Here is an 18,873-nt window from a genome sequence, read left to right as displayed (position 1 = left end):
AGGGACTCCATCACTGGGGCTCTTTTTTTTATGGGAATAACTTCTAAAGAGTGCAGTGTAGTACAGTGGATAAAAGTATATGGGCTAGACTCATGAATGACCTTGGACAAAGAACCTAAACACTCCAAACCTCAGTTTTCCACCTACTAATTCAGGTCAATGCAGTCCTTATCAGTTACATCACAGGACTCAAACTGGATTATTTCAGGAAAAAACACTAAGCAAAGAATCTGCCTCGCTTTGCAAATGAATACATTGTTATTACAATATACAAACAAAATGTGGAATATAAAATAAAACTACGCTTTACAGCAAATAAAGACCAAAAGTAAAGTTTTAGTCAACATTCTCACTGTTGCAGTTCAAAAAGATTTGGCCTCAAGACTTAGAGCAAGAAAGACTTATTTGGTCAAAGTTTCTTGGAGATTCTGGGTTTGGTCCATTTAAGGCCATGATCTATGAATTTTAGGGCAGGCCAGTGAGAGAGAGAGAGAGGGAGAGAGAGAGAGGGAGGGAGAGAGAGAGAGAGAGAGAGAGAGAGAGAGAGAGAGAGAGAGAGAGAGAGAGAGAGAGAGAGTTGGAAAAACAGAGACAGAGAGAGAAACAGAGACAGAGAAAGGATCTGCTAGAGGCTGGAAGCAAGCAAGGATGGGGATTCAAAGACACAAGCACATTTCTTAAGGATAAACCCTAGGGAACTACCTTCTACAGCCACATACAACTAGCTTAGGTTACCACCCAGATAAATCCATTTATCTGCTAATGACATTACAAACCTCATTACTTAACTAAGTCAAACGTGAGCATTACATAAGCTCTTCAGAGGTTCTTCTATATTTAACTACAACAAATGCCATATTTTGGCTTCCTGCAATGAACAAACTGTGACTTAGTAAAACCAGAAAATGGGCTTTCTGGGCCAGGCACGCTGGTGAATTCTTGTTAATACCAGTACTTGGGAGGCAGAGACAAGAGGATTACAGGTTAGCCTCCAGCCTCAGCAACTTAGTGAGGCCCTCTACAATTTAGAGAGAGACTGTTTAAAAAAAAAAATAGAGCAGGACGTAGCCCAGAGGTAGAATGCTCCTAGATTAAATCCTGCAGGATTCTGCATACATGCAAACCTGGGTTTGAGTTTCAAACTCCACTCCATCTTGATGCTCAATTTTTATTTTATTTATTTTATTTATTTATTTATTTATTTATTTATTTATTTATTTTTTTTTGCAGTCCTGGGATGGAACCCAGGGCATTCTACCTCTGAGCTACACCCCAAGCTCTATTTTTATTGTATTTTTTTGTTGAAGATGTCTTTGTTGTAGGAAACTGCCTTGCAGGTGTAGAAAGAGGGGTAGTATCCGTGCAGCTCATCCCTCTTTGTTGGCCACAACTGTGCATGTGCAGATCAAATATCTTCTTCCCAAATAGAGAGGCTTATAAGACTCTGCATCCTACCAGCTTCTCACATCTATATGAAATGTCTTTATGGCTTTCAGAATGGAAACTGCTCATCTGTTCCTAGATGTGTGTGTATAAGTGTGTGTGTGTGTGTGTGTGTGTGTGTGTGTGTGTGTGTGTAAGGAGATGAGACCCTGAAGATGCAGAAAGAACACAAAGGCATCCCCACCATCTCCAGTTCCCAGGAAACCTGTGATGAATGGGTCTTAGGTTGTTGATGCCCCATACATGGCACCACAGTCAGGCAATGCTAGAATGAAGATCCTGGCAGACTGCATGTACTTTGTTGGGATGACTGTATTCTAATGGATCATCCTGCTGGAAGTCACAGTAGCACAAACCTACCCCATATAAGAAAGGGCAGGACTTCTAATTATGGGTCTGCAGGAAGAGAGGAGGCATCTGCAGCCAGACCTCAGATCAAAAAGAAGAGAAACTGAGTTTCATGAAAGGAGAGAGATGCCCTCAATGTCTATTCAAGGTGGTATAGAGAGCAAGCCACCCTTGGGGTCAGGAGGAACCCAATACAGGATTAGGTTCTGCTGGTGGAATGTTGAAGTGATCTCATCCAGCATAAGTACCTCTGAACTGAAATTCCTTTGTGCTGTGCTCAAGCCTGTAGGTAGGTTCTGCTAAATAGAATCACACATCTTAGAATAGCAGGTTAGCGATAACAGTGTCCTTTCTTCTCCCAGAGAGAGAGAGAGAGAGAGAGAGAGAGAGAGAGAGAGAGAGAGAGAGAGAGAGAGAGAGAGAGAGAGAGACTGACCCAAGAAGGCCTGTTGGTTCCAGAACCATAAAGATGCTTTTAGAGAAAACCCAAGAGGGTGAAAGATGGCCATCCAGGTAGAAATGAGGGAATAAAATGCCATTTCTTAAAGCTGGGCATGGTGACACCAGCCTATAATCCCAGTGCTTGGGAGGCTGAGACAGGGAAATCACAGGTTTGAGGCCAACCTCAGCAATTTAGTGAGACCCTGATAAAATAATAAAAGAGCTAGGGGTATAGCTCAGAAATAGAATGTCCCTGAGTTCAATCCCCAGTACAGAGAGAGAGAGAGAGAGAGAGAGAGAGAGAGAGAGAGAGAGAGAGAGCTGGCTCTTAGGCAGAGAGGAAGGCCGATCCAGCAGATAGGAGTGAGAGTCAGGGAGGAATTAATTCACTCAGATGAAGAAGACAAGGAGCTTCAGCTAAAGAACTGAATTTTCTCTTTTCCTTTCAAAGTACTTAATAGTCCAACTCAATTCACTGCCAACTGACCTCTCCTTTATGTCACCCTAAACACACACAGTCAGATTTCTCAGAGATCTCTGAAGTCTGCTATTTCCCACTGTCTAGTGGGAACAGGATGAGTTCATGAACCCAGATCTTCATCAGCACAAGTCATATTTTCTACCCTCTTCCTCTCCCCTTTTTTCATTTAATAGAGAAATTGAATCTGAGATGAGCTTTTAATTAACAATCTCATAATAATAATATACAAAATCCAGACGATAAGGAAATTAAATTTTAACTGTGAGTCTTTTCCCTTCTCCCTTCCTCTCCACACTTCCTGTTGTTTGCCATGTACAATGATTACTAGAACAAAAGGAGACAGATAATCTCTTAGCATAAGACATTGTTGCAGAAGCTTATTTGGGTGGTGTATAAGTCCGATTGCCCTTCATTTTTTAATTTAATTTAATCTTATTTTTTACAGTATTGGAGATTGGACCCAAGGGCATTTTACTTCTGAGCTATAGCTCCAGCCCTAATTTTTATTATTTACTTTGAAACAGGGTCTCATTAAGTTTCAGAAGGTCTCACTAAGTAGCTGAGGTTGGCCATGAACCTATGATCCTCTTGTCTCAGCTCCAAAGTACTGGGATTACAAGCATGCACCACCACATCCAGTTCTGATTGCCTTTTAATTCATCAATCTAGAAACAAACCATACTCCATCCCACTCCTTGCTCCCTAAATGACAATCCTAGCAAGAGGTTGAAGGCCTGGGGAAGTGAGGAATAAGAAGTTAGAATGGATTAAATGATGTAATAGAGGGATAAACTACAGGAAAAAGAGCCTCTCTTGATAAGTACAGAATCTGTCCTCCTGAATCTGACAAGCTGATTGTGACATGGATTATGAGATACACAATCTTTTCCTTCCATCATAGGGGATATAAGACTGCATTTTCAGAAGAAACAATAAAACTAATCTTACTTTGCGCTTTGCGAGGTGTAGGTGCGCATGCCCATAACCCCAGTACTTAGGATCCTGAGACAGGAGGATCATAAGTTTGTGGCAAGCCTCAGAAACTTAGTGAGATCCTGTTTCAAAATAAAGAATAAAAATGGCCAGGGGTATAGCTCAGAGGTATAATGTCCCTGAGTCCGGTCCCTAATACCATAAAAAAGTTTATCTTTTATGATTAACATATATTAATTTAGTTCTGAGGAAAATTTAAAAGAAAAAATAATTTTTTGTGGAAAATACCAATATATTATTGAATTATTGATGAATAAAAGGCTTACAATCTCAATTCAGTAAAAGAATTATTGATGAATAAATATTCCTCAGTTTGCATTTATACTTGAATAATTTCTTCAGGTATCTTGAACTAGAAACCTTAGAAGTCAGAAACACAGACCTCCCGTTGATATTTCCTGGTGTAGTCAAAAGCCAATTCATGGCTGGGATAAAGTCACAGGACATTATGATTTACACTGACAATCACTGGTATAAAGAGCTTGCCAGAATGTCCAGGGCAGGTTAACTAATGTCTTTGTGGGAGGCAGAAAGAAAACAATGTTAGAAAAAGCCAAGGACGGGTCAGCAACATCACTGTGAACTCAGGAGGAGACTATTGTTTGTTGTGTGTTTGTTTAAACCCAGCCTCATTCTGAAAATAATTTGAGGAAGTCCTTACACATAGCACAGCAAGCTAAAATATAAAATAAATTTAAAAACTGGGGCAAAGAGAAAATAAGCTGGGATAACAAGATGAAAATGAAATAAAAAAGTCATCAAGCAGAAAAGCATGCTGTGAAGTTCTACATGATTATTCCAGTTGGGCCACAGACTTATTTCTTAGTAAGATGCCCTCCTTCTTTTACAGGTGGAGGTGCATTGGCTGGTCCCAAAATTAGCGTTCAGACTCTTTTCCATGCAGTGTGTAAAGGTAGAGAAAAACTTTATTTAGTTGAGTAGAGATATGTGCCTGGGTGAGTATGAAAAGGATATGTACATTTTTCCTCTTAATTTTTTTAAAGTTTTTATTTGATCTTGGAGGGCATTCATGGAAAAGACTTCAAAGCCAATTTGATGTATTGTGGATGGTGCATTTGTTCACTTGTACAACAATCATGTGTTGAAGCCAGTTATTTTTTTAACAAACATTTATTTTTTTTATTGCATGCCAAGCAGAACAAAAGACATGAGGAGAAGAAATCAATTACCCTACCTCCTAGAGGCATGTCCAAATGGAGCCCACCTTCATGCTCACAGGATCTCAGGACCTCATTCCCAAGTCTAACGTGAAAATCGCTGCCCATGTAAAGGATCCTCACAATTTCCCCCAAAACCAGGACACTAGACACAGTGATGGCCCTGTGTAATTGCAAGTCTCAAAAGAGGGTCCACAATGATCATCTACTGGTAATATTTCTATGCTTGCGTTTCACCCCTGAATTGAGTCTGGGTTTGCCCTATATCTTACTGATCAGTGATAGTAATGCTGTGTAATTCTCCAGGCTGGGTTTCAGATACCTTCAGGGCCTTTCTTATTACTTGGAAGCTCTCTTGGAGCTCAGCACCACATTATGGGAAGTCCAAGCCCATGCAGAGGTCTACGGAATGGCAGTCATGAGCCCCAGCTGACAGTTTGTTGGTCCCACACCAACTGCCAAGCTCATAAGTGCTATCTTTGATATCCTTCTCCAGTTGAACCCTCGTTTAACTGAAGCCCCTGTGGCATTGCATGGAGGAGAACCACATTGTTGAGTTCAGGCAAACTACAGAATTGTGAGACATACTGGAGTAGTGGTTGTTTTAAGCTTCTGTGTTTAAGAAAATTGTTTGCTACACAGCAATAGATTTGAAGTAACCAGTGTTTGTTGAATTCTTTATCTGTGTATAATGCCGGCAAAGACACCTAGAAAAACCCTACTGGCACTCTCTAGAATTTGAAAGTCCATAGCAAGTGTTGGGTGTTGAAGGTCTTAACCTTCCCAATGTTCTGTCTTCTAGGCAGTGGTAGATAACGTGTTTCTGCCTTTGAAATTAGGTCTCCACAGTAATTCTGCTTGATCCCAGAGGTCTGTAAAGCCTTTTTTACTCTGAGATGGCTCTAAACTCTCTCATCAAAAGGACTTAAATTAGCCCAATCAATTGCAGTGGAAGAAGCCAGGGCTTGGTCTGAATGCCTTGGGGCACACAGGACAACTTGCAAGGCCAGTGTGTGGGCAGATAGCTTTTTCTGGGATTCACAAAGCTGCTCTGCCCAGAGCCTTGGTATATAAATACTCCAGTTGTCCTTTCTAAGGTGGAATAATACTGAAGCATATATTTTTCCACCATTTCCTAGAGTGTACCCATAGGATAAGGCTCCAGGACCTCCTATGGTAGTTGACTTAAAATATACCTTTTAGCAGCTTGCTTCTCTGGGGAAACCCAAATTAAATCCTTCATGTGAGAATAGTGTCCCCTGCCTTTAAAACTTCCATTCTCAATATTTTAGCACATATTAAATTCAATTTTAAGCAAGCAATTACAATGTCAGTAAACTCACTCTCTGGGCTTCAGTTATCCTCATTTGTTCAAGAGATGTCATAATACACAAAAATTTCTGAAGTTATTATAACCTCAGAAAGGGTATCCATGAAACCCTTGTATTTTCTATTGTAGTACATTTTCTATTGCCATAACAAAGTATCTGGGTATAGGTGATTTGCGAAGAAAAGAGGTTTGTTTGACTCACAGGGCTAGAGGTCCAAGAGCAGAGTGCCAGCTTCTGGGTGGCTCTGATGAGGGCCTCATGGTAGATGTCATTGCAGTGGCAGGTACATGAAGAAGAGATAGCGTGGTAGAAATTTGGCCAGAAACAAGAGGGAGCCAGTATTTCTTTTTTTTTATTAGAAAACCCAACAGTGGAACACCAGGCTTTTGCGCTCATTGTGTATTCTGAATATTAGCCTTCTATCAGAGTAGTAGCTGGTAAAGATCTTCTCCCATTCTGTACGCTTTCTCTTTAGATTCTTGATGGTTTCCTTTGATGAGCAAAAACTTTTTAGTTTGGTAGAATCCCACTTGTTAATTATTGTTTTAATTTCCTGTGCTTTGGAGATCTTGTTGAGAAAGTTACCACCTGTGCCTATATGTTAGAGTGTTGAACCTATACCCTCCTCTAATAGTTTTATAGTCTCTGGTTTGATTTTTAGGTCTTTGGTCCATATTGAGTTGATTCCTGTGCATAGTGAGAGTTAAGGATTTAGTTCCATCTTTCTACATCTCCCAGAACCATTTGTTGAAAAGGCTGTCTTTTCTCCAGTATCTGAATTTGGCCCCTTTGTCAAAGATAAATTGACTGAAAGTGTGTGGGTTTGTTTCTGTATCTTCTATTCTATTCCATTAGTCTGTATGCCTGTTATTGTGCCCATACCATATTGTTTTAACTATTATTTCTCTGGAATATAATTTGAAGTCAGGGATTGTAGTGTCTCCTGCATGTCTCCTGCATGATTTTCTTTTCTTTTCATTTCTTTTGGCAGTTCTATTTTTTATTCTTTATTTTTTGAAACAGGGTCTCACTGAGTTGCAAAGGGCCTCACTAAGTAACTGAGGCTGTCTGTGAACCACAAAAGATGAATTGGAATTAGTTCTTATCTGAAAGTTTTGTGGAATTCAACTAGAAACCCATCTGGGTCTGGGCTTTTCTTTGATGGCAGAATTTTGATTGCTGTTTCTATTTCTCTGCTTTATATTGGTTGGTTTAGGCTTTCTATGTCCTCTTGGTTCAATTTAGGTAGGTTATATGGGCTTAAAAATCTATCAATTTGCTGGGTGTGGTGGCACATGTAATCCCCACACTTGGGAGGTGGAGACAGGAGGATTGCACAGGTTCAAAGCCAGCCTCACTGGCTTAAGAGACCCTGTTTCCAAATGAAAATATAAAAATAGGTCTGAGAGTGTAGCCTGGAGGTATAAGGGTTTCCAGGAACCCCAGTGCCACCAAAAAAATTATTGATTTATTCTATGTTTTCCAGTTTATTGAAATATAAAATTTCAAAATAGATTCTGAAAATCTTTTGAATTTCCCAACTGTCTGTGGTGATGTCTCATTTTTTTAATTTCTGTTTTAATGATTAAAGTTGATTCTCTCTTTTTTTGGTTAGGTTGGCCAAAGTTTGTCAATCTTCTTAATCTTTACAGAAAACCAGCTTTTTATTTTGTTGGTACTTTGTATTGTTTTTTGTTCTCTATTTCACTTATTTCTGCTCTGATTTTAATTATTTACTACCTTCTGCTGGCTGTGGGATTAGACTCTTGCTATTCTTGTACAATCTTGAGATGTGTCATTAGGTTGTTTACTTGATAATTCTCTCTTCTTTTTATGTGGGCACTCAGTGGTATAAATTTTCCTGTTAACACTGCCTTAAAAGTGTCCCATATATTTTGGTATGTTGTGTCTCCATTTTCATTTAATTCCAAGCTTCCCAATCACGGGGATTACAAGGGTGTACCACCATGCCCAGGCTATAGTTTTCTTTATTTCTGAAGAGTCTCTAGTCATCTTTTGCCTTGAAGATCGATCTAGTGGCATGAGTAGTGTGTTGAAGTCTCCCAATATTATTATATTTGGATCCATTTGAGATCTGATGTTCTGCAGGCATTGTTTTACAAATGTGGGTGCACCCACATTTGAGGCATAAACATTTACTATCCTATCTTCTTGCTGAACTGTTGCCTTTAATAAAAGAAAGTGTCTTCCTTTGCTTCTTCTGATATGTTGTAGCATAAAGTCTTTTTTATTGGATATCAGTGTTGCTACCCCTGCATGTTTTGGTCTCCATTAGCAAGATATATCTATTTTCATTCCTTTCACTTTTAGCCTATTAATATCTTTGGCTGTAAGGTGACTTTCCTGCAAACAGCATATATTTGGATTTTGGTTTTTAATCCACATCACCAGTGTATGTCTATAAATTGGTAAATTAAGTCCTTTGACATTCAGTGTTATTATTGAAATATGATTTTTGTTAACTGTCATTTTCTGTTCTATCTTCTGTTTGATATAATGTTATTTCTTCTTTGCTTAGTTGCTCCACTGATTGAATTAATCTCTTCTCCGGTTCTGAAATTTGCTTCTTTTTTTCTCTTTATAATTTATTTCCTCTAGTGCTGGTTTAGTATTCATAAGTCTTTTGAGCTTCTGCTTCTCTTGAAACACTTTTGTTTCTCCATCAATTTTGAATAATAACCTTGCTGGATATAGCCGTTTTGGTTGGGAATTGTTTCTTTCAGTATCTAGATTACATGATACCAATCTCTCCTGGAATTTATGACTTGGGTTGTAAAGTCTGGAGTGATTTTATACTGTCTTGCCCCTGAATGTCACCCAATCTTTTGTTCTCACTGCTTTTAAGATTTTTTCTTAGCCTCTACATTGATCAGATGGGGATGTCCTTCTTTGATTTTGTCTTAATGGTGTTCTGTATTTCTCCTGCGCATAGATTTCCAAGTCTCTTTCGATATTTGGAACATTGTCTGAAATTATTTCTCTAAAGAGATTATGAATACCCTTGATCTGTGACTCTATCCCTTCTTCAATGCCTTTTATTTGTAAATGAGAATATTTCATATTGCCCTATAGTTGTTGTATGTTTAGTTTTCGTTATTGTAATGTCTTCTGTATACTGTTGACTCTGCTTTGAATGTACTGTCTTCTAACAGTGATATTCTGTTTTCCTATTTCATCTGATCTTCCAGAATTTCATTCTATTGCTCTCTTCATTTCATTATTGACTCTTTCATTTCATTTGAGACCTCTTTCTGATTCTTTCTAAATGTCTCAATTTCCTCATTCATTTTCTGTATACTTACTGTAAAGCCTTTCATCATTTTGAAGATCAGGATTCAGAATTCTTCTTCTTGCATTTCTTATAGGTCAGTGTTCATGAATTCTCTTATTTCCTCACTGTTTATAATTCTCATATTTTCAGAATTCTCAGGTTTGTGTTTCTGTTGTCTTGTCATCTTTCTTTTTTGTGTTGGAGTCTGTGGATAATCTCTCTGATCCAATCTTAGCAGTAGGGATTTAGAGGTGTTAACAGGTTCGTGCATGGGTAGGTAGGTTTTTTTCAATGGTGAAGGTTAGATGAGTGAGGAGGAGCTGGGGTGATGGGTAAGGAGTAGGATAAAGTAAAGGATATGATTAAGTTGAGTAATAATTTAAGTATAATAATGTTGTGTCTCATTGAGAATGAGAGATGATGATATAGTAGGATTCTTGTTGTCAGTATAGAGAATTTACGTAGGAAGATATGAAATAGCTTGAATATAAAACAAGGAGATACAGTAAGGGAAAATAAAATTTTGAGAGAAGAGAGTAGATAGGATAGAGGGAAGAATCTTTTAAAAGGAATGGGGGAGGGAGCAAACAAACATGAATACAATAATAAAACAAGCAACAAAAACTCACAATTGTAAGACTAAATGAAAGACAAAAACCCAACGGGGGAAAAAAAAATAAAACTAGAGACAATGAGAAAGAAAAATCTGAGTTTGGTGGTGCATGCTTGTAATCCCAGCATTTGAGAGGCTGAGAACAGAGGATAGTGCTTTGCAGACAGACTCAGCTACTTAGTGAGGCCCTCTGCAATTTAGTGAGACCCTGTTTCAAAATAAAGAATAAAAAATAGGGCAGGGAGTATAGCATGGATGTCAGATACCCCTGGGTTCCATCCCCAAACCCGCAAAAAAAAAAAAAAAAAAAGAAAGAAAGAAAACAAAGCAGTACTGCTAATTTACACATTTAGGGCCTGCATGATGTCTGTTCACTGTAGTAGATTCTGGAGTATGTTCCAACATCTCTCATTTGCTCTGTAACATATTGTCAGCTTTTGGACCCACTTTATAAGTTTTGCACCCTCTCTTGCCTCTGATCACTTTGTGCTCAGGTGTCAGGGTTGCGGGTATCATTGTAAATGAGTTCTGTGTTTTTCCATCCTTGGCTCTGCACTCTTTGGCCCTGGGCTCTGTGCTCTCTGCCCCTGGGCTTCGTGCTCTTTGTTCCTGGACTCTGCACGCTCTGCCCTCTCCTCTGTGCTTTCAGACCCTCATCTCTGCACTTTCAGACCCTAGGCTCCTCACATTCCAGGAGTGGGCTCTGCACTTTCCAGCCAGAACTCTGGACCTTTCAGAACTGAGCTCTGCTTATTCCGGCCCTGGGTTCTGCACCTTCATGATCTGTGCCTACACTTCCCTACCCCACTAGCAGAGGGTGTCCAGTGTAATCTCAGAACTACTCCTGTGATCCTGTGCTGGTACTGCGACCTGGGCACAATGGGCCTTCCTGTGTCTTTGTATGTTCTTACCTGACAACCTCAGGGGACGGTGTCAGGTCTTAGCCCACGGGAGTCCCTGCAGCTTCTCTGAGTGGTTTTCTGCTGAGAAACACAGTTAACTTACTATCTTGTGGGCCCAGGTCTCTGGAGGGCACAGTGTGTCACTACAGGTGCCCGCTTCTGGTGAGTACATGGGTTTTGGATCTTTTTCTCCGTCCCTGAATTGCAGTGATGGTTGTTTAACATGATGGAGCTCTGCTGCCCCATTACTGCACTTCAAATGCTTGGTTTACTTGCCAGAATTTCTTGGGGCTATGGAGCTAGCAGTCATAGTTTGGGCTGACTCCTGAGATGGTTCCAGCTGATACACCAGGTCAGTCACATGCTCAGACTCTTTGCTGTGAATCTCATGTTTTGAGATTCTCTTCTGCCATTATTCTCTTTTTTGTGTTTTTGTTCATAAATATCTTAACTGCTTTGTTTTTCTTGTCAAGGAGCTGCCTTCTTGTTAGAATACTTTTGTTATAGCTACTGAGATGTACTGCATCCCACAGTTGCCATTTTCTTCCTTCTGGATCTCATTTTTGAAGGAGATAAAAGAGAAGAGGTAAAAAGGCAAGAGAAAAAGAAAGGAGAAAAGAAATATAGGGGAAGGACAGGAGACAGAACATGGAAGGAGCTTGATGAAGGAGGAGGAAGAAGAAGAGGAGAAGGACAAAAAAAAAGATCAAAGTTAACCCTCACACCATCCAAATTCAGAATTCTGAAATTCTGATAGCATGCAAGATTTAATATTCCAGAAGTGATTAGCATGTCTATTGTATACACAGGCAGTCAAATAAGCCATGTGACACCACCATCAATCTCAAAATCCCCTTCCATGTAGACAAGAGAAGATATGTGATAACTGACCTAGAATTGAGGTAGCCAGAAGCCATGCCAGCCTGTGAAACCACATCAGGACCAGAGAAGAACCTGGTTCATTGGCAGCAGCAGGCCTGACCATGGGGATAGCTGTGACCAATAGAATGTGAACCATCTTCTTTCCCCAAGAAGTTGCAGCATGGTCACACCACAATGTGTGCATTGTCTTCACCTATGCTGACAAAGCATCTCCAGATTCCCCACTCACTCCTTCTATGGTTTCTACTTTGTAACACTCTCCACCTTGAACCCCTCTTTTCTCTTCCCACAGCCCCTCTCTGTTTCCTCTTTTCTTTTACAAACCATGGTCACCTTTATCTTATCTACAGTCAACAGGCCTGCACTGAGTCCTTCTTTTCTACTGCAGTAGTCTCAGTAAAATCTGTCTTGCCACCTTTAAAAAGTGCCGCCCATGAAGACACTTGCTTTCTTTGACATCAGGGACCTTTGGTGGGGACCTCATCAGGTAGATATTCTCCTTCTTAGGGAACCCCACACTGGAAAGTTTCCATTTCTTCCCTGGAAGTCTCTTCTTTGTATCAAGGCACACCCAGCCTGATGTGCAAAGCCCTTAACAAAATGGCCACCCTTAGGGCCTTTTCATTCCCTATCTCTTCAGCAAGCTCTGCTTCAAGGAAACCATCCTCCCTTTTTCTGTCCATGGGATTTATATAGATGTGCCACACCTCTATTAGAATAAGAGAACATTGAGGATCCTCTTGCCAGGGAGAAAACAGCCATGCTGAGAACTAATATTTGACAAGTATCTCCCTGTGCAGCAGACTCATGGAGAAGGATTGATATTCCTGCCAGAAGCAGCATCCAAAAGAAAGGTCTAGAAGGGAGGACAAAACCAGTAAGGTAAGGAAGCTGTCAAGACATTGTCAGAGAGGGCAGATAGGAAGTGGGAATGCAGAATCCAGCCAGACCAGAACCATGGGAGGAATTTAGGCAGAGAATGGTCAAGGGAGAAGCTTAGAAGGACCATGGCCATCATTAGAGGGAGAGGTTGAAGGGGAAAATGAATCTTTCTTGTTTTTGCCCACCTGGATCTTAGCACAGCTCATGCACAATTATCCCTTAACTCATTAGCAGTGTGTAAGGGCTGATATTTTCAGAAGGGTTATGTTATGCCTTACACTCTGAGAGGCTCCATAAGCATGCCTCATTTTGCCTTCAGAAGGAACCGTAGAGAGATTTACTGTGCTTACCTTCATTCTGCAGGGCCGAAGAGCAATGCTTAGCTCGGTTCTCTAATTCACCTGGGGCAATGGAATGAGAAAGTGACAAAGCTAGAATCTGAAACAAGGGTCTGGTTTAAGGGATACAGTGTCCTAACCTCTGCAGCCCAGTGGTCCCCAAACTCCCCAAACAGGTCACCAGAAGGGCTCCTTCACCAGGCTCGGCTGGTGTCCCTACAGGGCCCTGGCTATTACTAGTTTGTTAGTGATTGCATGAGCCCCAGTGATTCTTATCTTCAAGGAAGTTGGGAAATAATAAAGAAATAACAAATCTTATTGAACTGAACTTCCTGGGAAGAAATGACAGTCCGGAAAAGGACCAACTTGGGAGATAGATGTGCAATTCCCAGTGGAGGGCAAGAGAGAGCAGGTAAGCATCCAGGCCTCTTTGAACATTGGAGCTCCCTTCTCAGCCTTTTCTAGGAACTAAGAGTTAGGACCAGTTTTTAAAGAAAAATAAAAGAACCTCAGCCACCCAGTCATCACCAAGAGTGTCTGAACTTTAAAGGGAAGATACAGGAGCCCTGTGGGACCTTTCCTGGAGGCAGAGGCCCTGTGTGAGCAGAATTAGTTCTGTTGAGGACTGAGTTCTAAATTCGTCCTGGCATACTCAGGCTTGCTGACCATGGAAGCCAAGGGTCGTTTCTTGCTATCCAATCTGACTCTCAGCTTATTTTTGAGATACCCCACCATGAATGGACCCCTGTTGTCCCAATACTTGTCCTTCAAGGCACTTGTCAGGATCTCAAATTATGGATTTATGTGTAAGTTTACTTATTTAACAGCCATATTCCTAGAGGACTGTGCTTTCCTTGTGGGAAATAAAATGTTTATTTTGTTCACTTCTGTGAGTCCAGTGTGAAAGGCAATTTTCCAAATACATCACAACTGCTTGTCATGACAGGTCCCCATGTCTATGACAAGCCCCCTCATCATGGCCAGCACACTGGACCCGTGGATTCCAGCTCCCTCCCACACAGGGGATCTGAGGCCTGATAAATGCTCAGTCCACGTTTTAGTGAATGCAGATAGGTTTTCATAAAGCTATGTTGAGTCAACATAAGAAACTTTATTCTAGAAGTATTCCCTTCCCACTTTCTGATGCTAAAAACACTTTTAAAAATATGGTGGTGGTAACAGATAGTGAGGTTATTTCCTTTTAACATCTCATTTGGCAAAGAGTTTAAAAATAACAATGTCAGTACCTAAATAAGTTTGAAATGTTGACAGTTCATCAAATTCAAGATTCAGAAGGCTCAGCCCTACAATATCTTCCACTATCATTATTGCTAAGATATAATTCACACACCACAAAATTCATCCTTTCGAAGTGTAAATTTAGTGGTTTGTAGAATATTCATGGAGTTATACAACCACCACTACTACCCAGTTGTAGAATGTTTCCACAGCCTCCTACAAACCTGGTGCCTTTTATGAGTCAGTCCCAATTTCTTCCTTCTTTTTGCCTCTGGCAACCACTTATTTATACTTTATCTTTACAGAATTACTTATGTGGACATATTAGATAAATAGACATATAGACTACATGGCCTTCTGTCTGTAGTTTCTTTCAAACACAATATAGATTTAAGTTTTATCCATGTTGTACCCTGTACCAGTACTTTATTTTTCTATGGCTGAATAAAGTTTTGATATATCTATATGCCACATCATTTATTTATCAATTGATTGTTTCTGCCTTTTAGCTATAAAAATAATATTCCCATAACATATGTATGTATGTATGTATATATGTTTCTTACTAGATGCTGAACCCAGGGACCTCCAAGCTACATCATCACATCACCAGTATTCTTTTATTTTTTATTTTGAAACAGGATCTCACTATGTTTCTGAGGGTCTTGATAAGTTGCTGATGTTGGCCTGAAACCTGTGATCCTCCTGTTGCTGTCTCCCAAGTATTAGAATTATAAGTGTGTGCCACCCCACTCTATATATGTTTTTTAAATCTATTTTGAATTATTTTGACTATATACCTAGGTGTAATAGGGAGTAGAATCGTCAGATCATATGTTTACTTATTTATTTTTTTTTTAATTTTATTTTATTGGTGCACTGTATTCATACATCATAGTGGGATACAAACTTTTGTAGACATACATGCACACATCGCCCAGTCAGCCCCCACCCGATCCCCACCCCATTCTCTCCCCATCCCTCCCTCCCATGCTTGGCTTAGTGGTTGACATCTAGTATTATAGCAATTTATCCAAAATTAAAAATGATAATCTCACATAACAGTTTCATTTGTCTGATGCCAAGCTTTTGATGACTTAAATATAACATTTCAATATTTCTTTTTGCTTTCTTTCTTACCAGAGAATATTTTTTTCTTTTTTTTAGGTGAAACTATCATATATTTATTTTTCAGAAAAAAATCTATCCTGATATGGAATATGGACTCTAGATACCCAAAACAATCTCGAAGCAAAAACAAAGCTAGAAGATGTATATTTTCTGATTTCAAACCATATAAAGCTACAATAATTGAAACAGTGTAGTACTGTTCTAAAGGCAGATATATAGACCATTGGAGTTAAATACAAGCCTAGAGCTAACTTCTTCCCTATATTGTCAAGTTATTTTTGACAAGGTTTCCACGAAGATTTGGTGGTGGAAATAATAATCTTTTAACTAAATATTGTTGAAAAATAATAATTACATGGAAAAGAATAAAATTGGACCCTTACCTAATCCCACATACAAGTATTAACTCAAACTAGATAAAAGACCTAAATATAAATCTTAAGACTATAAACTTTTAGGAGAAAATCTGGGTCATAAAACCTCACAACATTGAAATTGGCAGTGATTTCTTGGATATGATTTCAATGGCACAGGCAACAGAAGAATATACAAACTCCCTAAAAAATAAAAGAAAATATTGTATATCCAAAGACAATGTAAACAGAGTTAAAAGTTACTAATAGAATTGGATAAAATATTTCCAAATGCTATATCTGAAGGTATATTAATATTCCAACTAGAAATCCTAAAAATTAACAACAATAAAGGCAAACAATACAATTTAGAGATAGGTAAAAGACTAACATAAATAATGAATCTCCACAGATAACCAATCTTAGTTGTCTGTTGGATGGAAAACCTTGTTTCTCTGGTTCTGGTGAGTGTTACCTATTTCTTCTTTGTAGTTAATCTCTTTGAGTATTTTCTCTAGCGCTGGTTTTGAAGACATAAATTCCTTCAGTTTCTGTTTGTCATGGAAGCTTCTTATTTCTCCATCTAGTTTGATAGAAAGTTTTGCTGGGTAGGAAATTTTTGGCTGGAAGTTGTTTTCTTTCAGAGTTTGGAATATGTTACTCCAAGCCCTTCTGGCTCTCATGACTTGGTTTGGGAAGTCTGGAGTGATTCTAATTGGTTTGCCTCTGAATGTCACTTGGCCCTTTGTTTTTGTTGCCTTTAAGATTCTCTGCTTGGCTTCCACATTGGTCATTTTGACAATTATATGGCGTGGGGATCCTCTTCTCCAATCCTGTCTAAAGGGAGTTCTATAAGTTTCCTGGATCTGTGTATCAACCTCTTGCTCTATATTTGGAAAATTTTCTGCTATTACTTCCTTGAAGAGATTGTTGATCCCTTTGGTATCACTTTCTTTTCCCTCCTCTATTCCAATTATTCTTAGGTTAGCTCTCTTAAGATGGGCCCATATTTCTTCAATGTCAGATTCCTGCTGTTGGATATCTTTTTCTAGATTAGAAACTATGCATTCATTTTTGGATTGCTCATCTTCTAAGAGCGAGATTCTGTTCTCCATGTGGTCTAATCGGTTGTTTGTGCTTTGAATTGAGGCCTTTACTTCATTAATTGCATCCTTTATCTCTTTTTGGCTCTCTCTGAGTTCTTTTCGAAGCACCTCTATTATTTCTACAGTTATTTTCCTGATTTGATCTTCTAGAAATCTCTGATTTTCTGTTTTATCAGGTTCTGATGTTGTGGGGTTGTGCACATTCATTACTTCAGTGTTATTCCTCTTTCCCATGATTTCGGAGGTTTGTGCCTTCTCTGGGTTCTTCCCTTGGGTCACTATGGCTTCACTTAAGGTGCTCTGGATCTCGAGTCTGTATTATCTCAGACCCTACTACTTCTTTACTGGGTTGTATCACAGAGTCTCCGACCCAGGGAGTCGATAGAGGCTGCTTTAAACTATGGGGGGTGCCAGGTTGCATGCTCTCCTATGGTGTGATATCTCTGCCACCACCACTCCCTCACTGGGTCAAGTCCCAGGAGGCACAATACTGGGATTTCTCCTCTGTGGCCCGCAATTTGACTCACTGTTCTTGAGTACGTAGATGTAGCTGTACTGGACTCGGTGAATTCACTGCTGCTGCCTCCGCCGGTGACAATATGGCGCCTCTGCCATGCCCTCGGCCATGAGGCTGGCGTATTTTTTCTTCTCTGGTTTTGATTTCCACTCTGAATCCCTGCAGCGTGTGCTGCGCTCAGCCACTGGGAGCTTTAAATGCTGTCTGCGCTGAAAGATCCCGCCTGGCTGTTCCGCATCGGCTCACCTCGGCTTGCTGTAGCCGTCCGCTGAGTTCGCCGCTGCCGCCGGCAGTATGGCGCTGCTGCCGCGTCCTCGGGCGCGTGTGTCTCCTCTGTGGCCCTGAGCTCTGTTCTCAGTCCGCTTTCTCTCTGGAGCCTGGTGGTTTTTTTGTTTTTCTGGTGATGGTGTTTTCTGGCTATGAAAGGCGCTCTTTTTGTGGTAATGGAGATTGGTTGTTAGCGGGACTCTTAAGCCCCGCTTTTCTCGGTCGCCATCTTCCCGGAAGTCTGTTTACTTATTTAAAGAATTTTCTTCCAAAAAGATGCACCATTTTACATTCCCAACAGCAATGCAGCAATTTTTAATTTCTCCACATTTTCACCAACATTTGTTATATTGTAACCTTCCTTGTAGGTATTAAGTGATATTTCATTATGACTTCTATGTGCATTTTTATATGGTATGCAGTAGAGGGCAAAATTAATTCTTTTGCATATGGTTGTCCCAGCATCATTTTTTTTTTAAAAAATCTATTCATTCCCTGCATTAATTGTTTTGCTCCAAATTTTATCTAACTGACCCATGAGTCCTAGCATAAGACCCTGGAGATGGTGCCATCTGTGATTTCTCTAGGACTCTATGCAGTTGCTGGCACATGGTAGGCTCTTAATGAATACATGTTTAACTGATTAGTAGCTTCTTCCACTGCAAACGGCATCCAGAACTAAACTAATACAAAACCTTGCCAGGCACTGAAAGGTGAGGTCTTGATGAAGTAACAGGAATATGGCAGGCTAGAGATAAAGCCTTTTGCATTAGCCACCATTGTCCTTCCCAAGCCTTGTCCTTCTCTGATGAACGGCAGCAGTCTGCCAAGGCATACCTCCATCCTTTCAGGGTCCCAGTATGTTCCAGGAGAATGCAAGAAAGATTTGGGGGCAGAGTAACACATCCACAGAGCATCAGCCTTCAAAGATGTCCTAAGCACTACTCAACTCGGGGATATAAACTAGGGCAACCAACATGGGGATTCATTTAGCAACATTTTACAAAGCAAATCCGACAGCAATTTCTAGCCATCCACTCCCAGGCATTCTTCCCAGAAGAATACCATCTTTTGAACACAGGATACATGCACATAGAAGTCCATGGCCAAGGGTTTTAGAAACACTTGGAAATTTC

Source organism: Muscardinus avellanarius (assembly GCF_963383645.1).
Source record: "Muscardinus avellanarius genome assembly, chromosome: 4".
NCBI classification, from domain to species: domain Eukaryota; kingdom Metazoa; phylum Chordata; class Mammalia; order Rodentia; family Gliridae; genus Muscardinus; species Muscardinus avellanarius.
This window is presented reverse-complemented; position numbering follows the sequence as displayed.